Here is a 14,042-nt window from a genome sequence, read left to right as displayed (position 1 = left end):
GATGACGTCCCTCGGCGAGCACATTATCCGGGAAAGGGAAGGAAGCAAGCGGCCTGAAACCTATAAGTGAGGTACCACCTGGTGTGAATGACGAAAGCCTCATTGAGGATGGCTGGACTGAAAAAGCTTCTTATACTTTTTCGACCGAGTGTCCCCACCGGGAATCGAACCCGGGACCACTCGCACCTAAGGCGAGATCGTTAACTATTACTCTAATGTTGTAATAACAATTGATTAATGGATAAGAAAAAGAGTAACGATAAATACGAGTTCGTTCAACTATACAAAATAACGAACGCTTTGGATTAAAGAACTCAGAGGCTCTTCGCAGCAGAAACAAACTTTGCCATTAGATTTTAACCTGTGAAAAGTCAATGTACCAGGTTAGTTATCAACCAACCTTCAAAGATCCTGTTTTACATTGTCCAGAAGCCTTCTCCTTCGCCCACCCAATAGTCTCTTTCTCCTAGGCTATTTGAATAGGACTTGGTGACTTAGTGTGTATTTCTCACACAAGTAACGTTTCATGCTTATTCGTATTAACTTTAGTATTTCTATAATATTCGGTGAACTGCAGTTGATGTGAACTAAAAGCTTGTATAGCATTTTAATTTCCCTGAATGTTTACCTCTTTTCCTCCAAATATTTTTATCACCATTTTATTTTCGAAACCTCTTAGTTCCCGTTCTTGTATTCGTGTTAGGGATCAACTTCTATATTCATACAAAATAATGGGTGGATTGAGCTCTTATTGATCTTGATGTCTTCGATATTTGTTAAGAGAATAAAATGTTTTACAGTAGGATAAATTTTAGTACATAAATAATAAGCAATACTTGTCTTAAATATAAAAATTAAAAAGGGTAATTGTTTGTTACTAGCTAAAAGGAACAACGGTGCTTTCTCAACATCAGGTGCGAGTGAATTAACGTACGAATTTAGAGTTTACACAATTATTTTTATTAGAAAAACCTCCCTCCTTGTGAAGGTCAACGGCTTGCTTTCCCCTTCTTTAGTTGTAAGTGGTGGGAGGGAGGGTAGTTTCCTATCAGGTTGACTGAAACAGACTTTAAATTTCAATTCATTGCTAAAACAAACCATGAATGTTTCCAACTGTTGTCCAATTCAGTGACATCTGTGGCAAATTACAGCAACAGTGTGGATGAAGTAATGTATTATGTTCTGGGGAAACAAGTGTTTTTGCTATAAAACACTCATTTTCATTACTGATTTTAGAATAAGTGCTTTTCTAACCTCCTGGGACATCAACTATGTCCAACCATGGCGTTGGGACATCAACTATGGCGTCATTTGATATCATTTGCGAAGATATCAAAACTCTCTACTTTAATTTACCTAATCTGATGTGCATTTCTTGGGGTGGTATTTTTCATCTGTTTGTAATCCATTTGTTTTTGTCCATTATCACGCAAAGAACAAAATGTTCAATACAAAAGTATTCCGAATATGCAATATAAAACGGGGGTTCCTATTTAAGATTTCAAAGTTGACCTCCTCACGCCGCCTGGGGGTTGGGTAGGGGGACGAGTGTGGTATCATTGAATGTCCCTCTTCGAGACGACCAACTTTTGTTACAACTTTTTAAAAATCAGATTTGTAGTTTTCCAAATATTACCAAAAACAATTTTAGATGTCTCATATATAGTCTGTTATTTCATACTAAATGAGTGTTCTTAAAAAATTAATCAGAAATTGTTTTTTAAATTATTAAAATAAAACACATCACCAGAAAAATAAATAAATAATACGCTGTATCTGGATTTAAATAAACTTTGAATTTAGTATAAAATAAGTAATCAAATTGTAATTCAATTGTTCAACTAAATATTGAAATAAAAAATATAAATAAATTCTGTTTTCAACTTGTACTCAGAATTCCTGCAAAAAACCGTTTATTAGCAATGAATTTATCAGATTATGTTATTAATTCACTACCAGTTGGCGCTATATGCAGTTTCTACCTTTCACCTATTAGATTTAAATAAAATTAAATTAACCTTTCAATTTATTTCTTTGCTTCTCAGTTTGCATAGCTTGGTGTTAAAATCTCATAGTTTTTATTGTTAATTTTAGTACATGAATAGAAATTCATGTACATGCATTTTCCTTATAAGATGCAATTCAACAATAGACCCATATACATCAATCAAATTCTGTATTTTTTAAATAAAATTCTTGTTTTATTAAATACAAAAATATAGACGCAATATCATGATCATGTATATTCTATTCTTCAATATAATCAATTACTCATTAAATTATTAGAGCACATTCTTTACTTAAACTAACCTAATCAACTACTTTACCAGGCCACTATGCTTACATCTATCAGAAGGAAATTTTCAAATCGAAATATTGACGAGAATTCTTGAGATGTTTAAATATAACTATAAACATCATAACAAAGAGAAGCGCTGTCTTCGAGTACTACTTTGAAGCATTGTCCTTTCGAATATATATTTTCAATTACTATCAGAATAATTCAATACGTAGGTTTCATAATAATTCCGAATAAAACAACTAAGTTGCCTATGCTGCCCCGCTAAGCCAAAAACCCTTAACTCCACATTTTTCGAAAATTGAAATTTCGGTATGGTCGTGGACATATCAGTCTAAGCTAAAATTGAGAAAATTTACCCACCGGGTAAGGGATAATAACGTCATTACCTGTGACTAGTAAGTCAAAAATGATCAGAACACTAAGCTAAAAGACATCAACTGCCATTTGTCAAAAAAAAAAAAAAAAATTACGAGTACTTCAGATCCATGGAGTTGTGGCTCTTTTGCTTCTTATGCTTAAAAAAGAAAAGAAAAAGAAACACGTGTATTGCACAAAAAGTCACTTGTTTTATTTCTGATGTCCGATTAAGATAATTTGTTTTAATAACATATGTTCGTCTTATTTTATTTCATGCAAAGCAACTTTGTATCGCCTTTTCTTCCGTATTTTCGTGGCGTGTTAGTTGCGTACTTTTTTTTCTTTTGCATTTCAGTTGCTGATTCGTGTTACTGAACTGAAGTAGCTAAACGTCTTGCTTTCCTATTAATGTTTACTAGTGAACGAAGAGTAAATTAGGAGATTCTAAAACACACATTTCATGTTAAGAGCAAGAATCATGTCTCTTGTTTAAAAAATAAAATCGAAATCATATTTTATTTATGGGGTAACAAACTATATCTACATCAGTATCTAGCACTGATGTCTAACAGAACTGTAATTCCTGAGCCAGAACTTATTGAATATATTGAAACAGACCAAAAATGTGATAAAATCCAGGATAAGTTCAGATCTTCATTAATTAGTTAATGTATCCTCCAGAACTACGACACATCAACAACGTGTTCTGCTACTCTAGCACAAACATCTTCAAATGTTGAAAGTTCAGTTTAATTCCCTACTTGCAATATGGATATCGATAAAGCTGTAATAAATTGGAATAAATGAGTCAGAAGACAATTTCGCAGTAAATTTTGAATGACTTCAATGAAGTGTCAACCAAATGTATTGAATATTATTTTGAAACAGGATATACATATATATCTGCTCCTTCATTTCGTCATCAAGTCGAGTAACCCTTTTTTCACATAACCCCGATTTTTATTACAAACACACATCTGACGTTACTTCTAATTATCTCGAATCATTCAATTCCTTCATAACATCTGTTTATTAACTTACAAGTGTCTTTCAAACTTACATTTTCCTCACGTTGTATATTGTAAATGCATTAAAAACTATAGGTCGCTTTGGGCACCATTTAATATTATTCAATTGAGTTAATTTTCCTCATGCATTACATTGGCCTGATACAGAATCATTTTAGAGGGTAAGAGTTAACAAAGTTTGGAATTCGAAATTTAATGACAACTCTCATATATATATAAACGAATTGCTTGTAAAATTTTGTTTTGCGAGATGAGGCGTTCTTAGTTCCTCCTCCAGTTGTATTGTGCTTTCTCTTGTCAGTCTCTTATTTGCTTACTTGCAGCTGGGGTGCTCAACCAAGCCATCTTTCAGGTCCTTGTGTAGTTAGTTCTACTGGTCGGACACTGTTGACTTTGTTCTCTCTCTCTCTCTCTCTCTCTCTCTTAGGAGCCCTTTTCGTATGCTTTGAACTTTGCAAACTAAGTTTCTTCCTGTACTTTTTATTTTGACTTTCTTGCAGGAAAAGCCCTTGGTGATTTAATGCTTGCGATTTCAGAGTTGCTAACTCTTCCAAAATCTACTTCACTTATTAGAGAACCAAAATTTGTTCAACTCTATAGATTCAGGATAGTTTTATATTTTTGAAGCTCAAAGTGTTAAAGAATTATGACAAATTTTATGGTAGTTTCTTTAGTAAATTTACGATACATTATGATTAAAAATATACAGAAAATCAGTGGCAGAAAATCAGTGAAAATCATCTTCTTATATTTTGATAACGTTTTGGGCTAGGCCAGTCAGGTATGCCAGATATTACCTAACAATATATCAATGAGGTTTTTTATACGAATACGGAGACCCATAAAAATTTCATGGTACCAGTGATCTAGCCGCATCCGAGCCTAAGTGTCCAGTCAGTATCAACTGGATGTTCTTTATTACGTCATAGAAATTATCAAGCAACAATAAATGACATATGTACTGCGTAACGATGAGACACCTGAGGATAATAGTATGACACTACCGATCCTTAAGAGTAATAAAAAAAAGTCTATCATTAACCCGTTTATTGTTGATATTATTCGTTTGTGAACAAAAAACCTTGTTCCTAGTTGGTGACTTTTATTTCCTTTCCGCAAAAGAACGTAAAATTTCCGGACGGTACTGATTCATTTCCCTCCCATTTACCTTCTTCAAGTCCTATTAGGTCCCGTTACGGATTTTAACGCGCCTGCCCTATAAAGACTTCTTCTATTCCATGTTTCAAATTTCATGTCCATTATACCTTACTGTGGTCATGCCAAGTTGCCAATTCTGCTCCGAGGGTTCTGCGAGTGTTTCTGAACAAGTAGATTTTTTTTTTTTTTTTTTTTTTTTTTTTTTAAGGATGAGGTTGTTAACAGTTCAAACCTTTATGCTGAAGGACCATCCCTTATCGTTTGCTCGCAACTGCTTATTCAATATATTAGCAGCTAACTTCTAACCTAGAGACCTTTTCTTTGATCTGCAACTTGAGGACGAGGCATGCTGTGATAGCAGGAACCCACGTTAAACGTACAGTCCGGTCCAAAAAAATATCCCCACTGTGAATATTTACTTTAAACGTATATTTTATTTCAGATTTTCAAACAAATTTATTTATTATCATGGGTTTTAGGTTAAATGGGTATTGTCAATAATTCGTAATATACTTAGGAATAATTCTATTGATATTGCCTCTATTTTTATTGATTTTGTTAGAGAATAGATGTTAGGAAACAGGTTGGCCTGTCTTGTTTAACATGTGGTAATATGCAGTAAGTTAAAATTACAGAAAGATTTCATTCCAAAATTTTAAAATTAATGCAATAATCGAATTGGAGATGACATTCGCGTCTTTTTAGTTTACAAAAATATCCCCTAGGTGTCTCTGTTAATCACAATTTCGTGGTCTTTTCTGCTAATCACGACTTCCCGCTCGAACGCTTTCCCGCCATTCTCAGTCAGCTGTTGTTGCGGAAGCAGAGTATTGGAAGTATGGACTGAAGGTTTAGTGTGATGATTTTTCAGTGAACTGTTGTTCGATTCTGAATTTCACAGTGCTGTAGAAGTGTATTTGTGTAATTTAATATTAATTTCACTCGAAATTATCAGTGTTTACATCATGGGAAAGGCGAAAGACCTGTCTCCTCGGAAGCAAGGAAAAATTTTAGCAGGGAATTCGGAAGGGATATCTAACAGTGAAATTGCTAGAAGGCTACTCATTGATCATAAAACAGTTGGTAACGTTTTGAAACGTCAGGCAGAAACCGGAATGTCAAGTTTAAGGTATAGATGTGGGCGTGAAGACAAACGACCGACTTTGTAGGACAATCAAAAGGATTGCTAAGCAAGATAGGAAATTAAGTTCCAGGCAGATTGCTGTTAAGATACGTGAGGAAGTAGGGGAGTTAGTTTCACATCAAACAGTGCTCCGACGGCTTTCTGACATGAACATTAAGAAGAAAAGTCCTGTAAGGAAGCCACTTTTGTCACGCAAACAGATTACAGACAGAAAGCGATTCGTAGAAATGTTTGAAAACTGGACAGACGAAGATTGGAAGAAAGTAATTTTCTCAGATGAGAAGAAATTTAGTGTTTTTGGGAACGATAGCGGTGTGAAATTGTGGATGGAGCCTGGAGAGAAGTTGCAGAAAGAATGCATCAAAGAAACCAAAAAGTTTAGTGATAGTGTTATGTTGTGGGGAGCGATGTATTCAAAGGGAGTAGGAAGATTGAAAGTGTGCGTTGGTTCTATTGATGGTTTGAAATACTGTGAGATACTAAAAAAGGAACTCTTATACACAGCCAGGGACCATTTCAGTGGAGTTAACTTGGGACCATTCATTTTCCAAGACGATAATGCTGCGTGTCATCGATCGAAGATTGTTAACAAATGTGTGTCAGATCTTGGTATCCAGAGATTGTGGTGGCCTGCAAATTCACCGGACCTAAATCCTATTGAAAATTTGTGGGCCATTATGTCGTCTAAACTAAGCAAATATTGCATTACAAATAAAAGGGAACTAATTGAAAAAATTGTTCATGTGTGGTATCATGAAATCGAGCCAGGCACTTGTGACAATCTTGTTGCGTCAATGCCGAAACGAGTACAGGCACTGAAACAAGCTAAAGGTCATCACACAAAATACTGAAATCGATGTCAGATGTGTAAAAATTTTTGAAAATGTGTTGTAAAATAAATTGCGAACACAGCATGCACAATCATGTTCAAATAGTCTCTCATTATAGTAGCAAAACTTGTTTTTCAGCAGAACATTCAAGTGGGTATTATTTTTTGGGACCGGACTGTATAGCATGATAAACTTACACCCTCCTAACTATTCCATACGCACGGCCTTCTGAGTTTCGCGCTCTGCCTATTCTGCTGATTACATCTTCCTTGAGGCAGAGAACTGCCCTATCTCCCTGCTAACCTGTTTAATACTATCTCCGTTTTGAATATAGCAAAATGCTCAACTTCAACCTAGTCCTAAAAGTACATAAAATATTACTCTTCTACATATAGAGTACATTTTTTTTCTTGACACGCTTCCCGCCTAAAGGATGGATCTGTCTGCAACGCGTTCTTGCCACACTCAGTTAAGTTGTGAGTTAGAATACACGAGGAAACAGCAAAGCTCCACAGTACTCACAAGTCACTGAAACACATTTGTTCGCGTGTAGCAACTAAGCACTCCAAATACCTGCCAAATAGCAATAACTTCATTTGATCGACTGGCTGACAACTAACGTCACCTACACGACAAAACCAATAAAACGCATATTGGATTAAAATATTCACGTGAGTGCTAGTAGAAAGTACTTTAAAAGCCAACCAAATGCATTGGCGGGAAGAATGCCAAGATAAAACAAACGTGCTGCAGTATAATACCTTGTTTGTTTGTGTTTTGACAATGAATGTTACAAAGTGTTAATACTATTCCTTCAAGTTTTGTGCTATTTTCTAATTTGTAGTTTCAAGATACCAGCGAAATGAGTAAACTCTTATGTTCTTTCAGAAACTTTTTATTATTGGGAATAGTGATGAGCAGTTGCAAGACCAAGACTAAGACCCCGCTGGTCTTGGTCTTGGTCTTGGTCTTGCACATCCAGTCTTGGTCTTGGTCTTGCACTGGAACCCTTGGTCTTGGTCTTGCTTGCAAGAGTCTTGCAAGTCTTGCTTTTAAGAAATTTTACGCTCTTGATAGGTAAATTTTACTCTGGATATAAGGGATAATAAATTCTACAATGCGCCAATAGTAACGAAAATACAATGTATGTTTCTAAATGTAATATACAGTAGTTTACCTTCGTGTAAGTATGATGATAGTGTACAACATAAGTGATGACCTTTATTTTTTTAATGGGTGTTCACGCTTCACTATTTATAAGATAAATCACAACGTTTCGTAATCTTTTTATATTTTTTTAACAGATCCAACACTCCACTGGTTCCCAAACTGGGGATGCTACCCCTGAGACACATGAAAAAATCAAGACGGCACAGATTATTGAAAAACCATGAATTGCAAAATTATTTTTACACTCTAAAGGTGTCAGATTTTTCTTTTCAACCACGATTAGCTAATCCTTGTATTAACCAAACTTCCAGTTAAATATTGAGATTTTGTTTTACTGATTCCAATATGTACTCTATTGGGCAGAAACATGGACATTACGCAAAAGCGATGAAAAGATAGCAGGCTTTCGAAACGTGGGCATACAGAAAAAAGGAGAGAATTAGCTGTGTTGAACGGGAAACGAATGAGAAGGTATTAGAAATTTTAGTAGTAAGAGAAAAAAGAAGAATTTTAGATATTGCGAAGAGGACGAAGAGAAACTGGTTGGGATATTGGCTTAGAAGTGTATTATGAGTGACGTGCTAGAGGGTACGGTGGAAGGAAAGAGAGGGAGAGAGCGAAGGAGACTGTAGTTGAAGGAAGGTATTAAAACAGAAAATTGCTACGTCAAGACGAAGAGACTACCTGAGCACCACCCAGGGCCGGCGCGAGGGGGGTCGAGCCGTGCCACCGCCCAGGGCGGCACGTCTACTGGGCGGCAAAATTTGGAAAAGAAAAGATTAATATCAAAATATAATGGTTCGTAATAGGTCCACTTGGAAAAATAAAATTGTGTTCACCTGAGAATGTAATTAAACTTAATTCACTCACATTCAGGAAAATATTCACTAAGGAAATTCAGAGCATTCTCCCTTATTTTCAATGATCAAACTACTAGCCACAGGTATCTCGTTCAAGATTTCCCTTGCAGCGGTGTAGATAAGATTTTCAACTAGGGCGGATAAGATTATCAAATGTCTTTGATATATTTTTTTTTCTATTCAGCAATATTCTAACGCTCCACTCCAAGTATACAAAAGGTACAATCCCACTTGAGACTAGCGGTTCTAGCCTACAACACCTAGAGACATTTAGGTTCTAGCAGCGAGTTTTTAACCAATTTACAAATTCTTCATATCTTATCAACAATTATATTTTAGAGTACACGTTATATATAATTGTTTTTATATTTAAGCAATATAAATTTGACAGCGTCATGGCCGAACACATTAAAAGAATCATGGGAGGACAAAAATACCACAATTACTAAGGAAGAGATGTTCAAAATGAAATTATTCCAATTCTTGGTGAAATACTGTCTTTGTTGAGAGTTGTAATATATTATAGTATAATACTAAACTGTACACCAGATATTTCTGGCACAGAGCAAATGACAACAATCGTTTTATACAAATTATATACATACAGTAATGAAGAATGCCTTGTAAAAATTTGCGAACACTTTCTTGGTTTCGTACCAGTAACACACCACTGGTCTAGGACTGACAGAAGTAATAATTAAACAGCTAAAGGAAATGAACTTCCTATCGAAGACAAGAAGGGCCAAAGATATGACAATGGTTCCAATATGAAAAGCAAACATTCAGGTATTCAGAAGAGAATATTAGAAATAAATTCTCAAGCCTTTTATGTTCCTTTACTAAACTTTGTCGTTAACGATGCAACCAGAACACCTCAGTCCACCGTTTCATTTTTTTGTATAATAAAAAAAGTTTATGACTTCTTTTCTGCGTCAGTTCAATGTTGAGCCATACTAAAGGAACATATTAGCAGCCTCAATTTAAAACTATTCAGCACCACACGGTGGGAGAGCCGAATAGATGCTCTAACTCCACTTAGATATCAAATAGGAGAGGTTTATGATGCCTTACTTCAAATAAGTAACGACAATAGAACAGGCGACAATATACAGATAGAATGGTCGCCTGCGATTCTCTATGTATAGCAAACCAGCTGCGTGGCTTTACTTTCTTTGCTCACTCGTTATGTGGTATGACTTTTCACTCCACATAAACATAGTAAGCAAAAGTCTGCAAAGCATTGATTCTCATGTTTCGGATGCAGTCAGGTTTCTTCAAAATATATCTAAATACTTTGAGAGAAGCAGAAATTATGCGAAGTTTCAACCTTACTTAGTTGTGATGGAGTTGGCATCAGCATTAGATATGGATGTTCCACAGATAGGTAATACAGTGCAAGCTCGAATCGAAAGAAGACAGCTTTAGTACGAGGCAGAGGATGAAGCTATTGAAGATTCACAAATAAGATACAAGATGGATTTTTATTACAAACTCCTAGACGTGATTGTGTTAGCTTTAAGAGAAAGGTTTGGGCAACTTAAACATCACAGCGAGTATTTTGATTTTATTTACGATATAAGTAATCTTAAAGATATACCACCTGAACTTTTGTCTGAAAAGTGCCTGCATTTTAATACGCGAAGAATCGAAAGATATTAGGACCAGTGATTTGAAAGACGAACTGAAACTATTAACCGCTATAATTAAGCCTAAAAGTTCACCAAAAGAGACTAACATTAATTAAGGAATATGACTTGGCTCCCTATGTCAGTGTTGCAGTTATGATTTTGTTTACCTTACCAGTAACCGTGGCAAGTAGAGAAAGAAGTTTTTCGAAACTTGCTCTAAGCTTATTAAAAACTGTTTACGTTCTTCTATATTTGAAACACGCTTAGGTGGCCTAGTGATGATATCAATGGAGCACGAATTGGCTGAAACATTGGACTACGCGAATGTGATAAAGAAATTCGCTCATATCAAAGCAAGAAAAGTTTTTCAATTGAAGTATGTAAAATTTGTGTATTTCTATTGTGTTTTAGTACGCTATAAGGTTTAGGCTAATCACTTCTTTTGCCGTAATATCTGATTCACTATATTATCTTCATGCTCCACATTATTGGAAACACCTTTTGATATAAACTTAGCCTAAAAATTAAAAATCTTAGTCGGACTAAAGCATATATATTTTTAAATTTTCTGTATGCCCTGCTGAATATCACGTACAGCGAAATCGATCATACTGAATATTGTGTCATGTATGGAGCCATTTAAATATTACGTAAGCATTCGAGAGAGGTAGTTCAATTTTGTGTTTACTTTTTTCTTTTTATACATGTTTTTAAATATGGTATCTTACTTTTACTTAATACCTGAACGTCCTCTGTCAAAATAAGGTTTGCGGATTAAAGAGGCGGCATTTGAAAGTACCGCCCAGGGCGGCAAAATCGCTAGCGCCGGCCCTGGCACCACCGTACATCGAATCTTCTCAGTTGCAGCAAGTAACCTGCCAATAATGGCAGAATAGCTATGATGATGATTATATGATTAGCAATATTGACCAAAAAAGGGAGAGAGAGAAAACATAAAATAATTATTATAATCAAACCTGTTAATATTTTAGAATAATTTGAGTGAAAACTTAAAACGACTCAACTGTCTATGTCTTTTGTGTAAACTCAATTTATATAAGTACTTTTGACCTATATTAGAAATACCAAATAACATAATATGTTTCGTTAGTCAGTCCCCTTTTACTATTACTAAAGCGCTATCTGATAAAGGTCAGTTTCGATTATTTTTATATTTCTCTCGCCTCCTTCTCCCCAAGTTGGATTTAAATATATTTGGATTTAAATGGCATCAGAAGTGACACTGTTCAACTCAGAGGACCCGAACAAACAATGTATTCGACACTAATATCTGTCATTTTCAATAAATTTATATATCTCCTCTTTCCCCATGTACCGAGACACAGCATCGGAGGTGCCACTGTTCATCTCAATGACCTCAGAAACCATGGATTCGATATTGATAATGGTCATTTTCGATAATTTTTATATATCTCCTTCTTCCCCCTCCTCCAAAATGCGGAGCTGAATCTGAATTTAAACGGGATCGGAAGCATCACTGTTCACTTTAGCGACTCCGAAAATTATGGATTCGACACTAATATTTGCTCATTTTTAATCATTTTTATATATCTCCCTCTCCCGCAAGTTACGAGGCTGAATTTGTTCATAAACGGTATTGGAAGTGTCAGTATTCAACTCAGCGACCTCGAAAACTATGGATTCGACATTAATATTCGTCCCTCCGCCAAGCTACGGGGCTGAATTTGGATTTAAACAGCATCGGAAGTATCACTGTTTATCTCAGCTACCCCTAAAACTATATATTCCACACTAATATCGGTCATTTTCGATCATTTTTAAATATCTCTCCCCTAAGCTGCACCGTCAAAGTGATATGACAGAAACCATCTCAGGTCCGAACCTAATCTATGTTGAAAATGTGATCGAGATCAGTCGGGTGGTTTAAGAATTATTAAGTGTTATTTATTTTTGTACATTTCCCCCACCTGTAGATTGAAAATCACAAACACAGTCACTTTCAATTTTTTAAATATAGATTTGTTGTTATAGTACAATGTTATATATCGCTCAATCCTTGATATGCCGTATACCCAAGGAGGCTAAAAGTTATACTGATAAACTAAATAGCATCAACGTATTAGCATCCGCTCATGAAATTAAACTTGCGGTCACATGCACTAAGTTTTTGTCAATGTCATGAAAACATTATTTCGAAAAACTTTAAAACGGATGCTTGAGTCTCGGAGCCAAGGCCATACCAAAGTAGTCAGGACCTATGGTGTACGGAATTGCCGATGCTCAATATTACATTTCTCTTTAGGTTTGGGAGAAGAACATCACTAATATGTTTTGAAATGAAATGACGTCCCACCAAGGCTAAGGGAGACGGTGATGATGAGAAGTGAACGAAATGGTGAAATGAAGAAAGTAGGAGTTAACAAAAAATCCCGGGAAAACCCACGCACACGATGTTTGGGTTTGACACCAAAAAAGTTCACATGGCGCAAGATGAAACCTGTGTGGCTTGAAAACGAGCAACATCTACAAAAAAACGCGAATAACCAATTCAGAAAACCATATACTGTAGCTATATGCTACAGGGACAGATCGACTTACACGGATTGCATATAACCTACTAGGAACATTCGCTCCAGAGACATTTTTACTGATGCCAAGAAATTCAAGTAAAAGATGTAATGATTTTCCCCCCTTCTCTTTTACATTCTATAAGAAAATTCAAGTAGTGCCGGCAAGGGCGCCCATCAGGGGGGCAAGGTGGGGCGCTTGTTCCCCTAAGAGGAAATTGTACTTGGAATTATCGAAAACCCAATATAATTTTTACATTAGTTACAGCAAAATTTGAAACTATATTTGAAACGTCGCTTGTACTTGCCTTCCCTTGCAAACCACAACATGGGCGCCCTTGAGTGCCGGTACTTGTGCAAGACTTGCGCAAGAGTCTTGATCTTGGTCTTGGTCTTGCACCCGTTGATTTTGGTCTTGGTCTTGCATGCAAGACTCTTGTAAAAACTGAAAGACCAAGACCCTTGCGCTCATCACTAATTGGGAATTATGTTTTTGTGTGAGTTAGTGGTGATCTGTTCAACGCTAAGATGTACCTTGAAAAGATTGTGTGTTTGAGTACTATGATATTAGCAATATTCTTACTCGGAAACCCAGTCGTAGGGTTTTAGTTGATTTTAGGCAGATATAGTAATAACATACTACTTCTAATTCATATTATGTAAATAGAAGTTTTTCTTACATTATTGCAAGATTTTACAATACAAGATTTTGATATTAATGAGAGATTATCAAATTCTTTGGACCAAAAATTCTCAGAATTCAAACAACTACTGAGGGTTGGTTCTGCTGTTGATGTTTAGATTTCCTTGAATATCTGGGTAATGAAGTAATAATTACTCATTGTTCGTATAGTGATACCGTTAGTCCTTGTTCTCAAACATTCCATAGCTATAGATTCCTAATTTCCAGTTTTCCACTTACTCTTTTCAATTTCAAAGGAAAACTCCTAATTACTGATTTAGTGACTACGGTAGCTATATGGATTAGGCAAGTTAGTAAATTCCGTTTTCGGGCA

This window comes from Thermobia domestica, chromosome 18 (genome assembly GCF_964235325.1).
Source record: "Thermobia domestica chromosome 18, izTheDome1.hap1.1, whole genome shotgun sequence".
Classification (NCBI taxonomy): Eukaryota; Metazoa; Arthropoda; class Insecta; order Zygentoma; family Lepismatidae; genus Thermobia; species Thermobia domestica.
The sequence above is the reverse complement of the archived record's forward strand: the minus strand, read 5'-3'. Positions refer to the sequence as shown.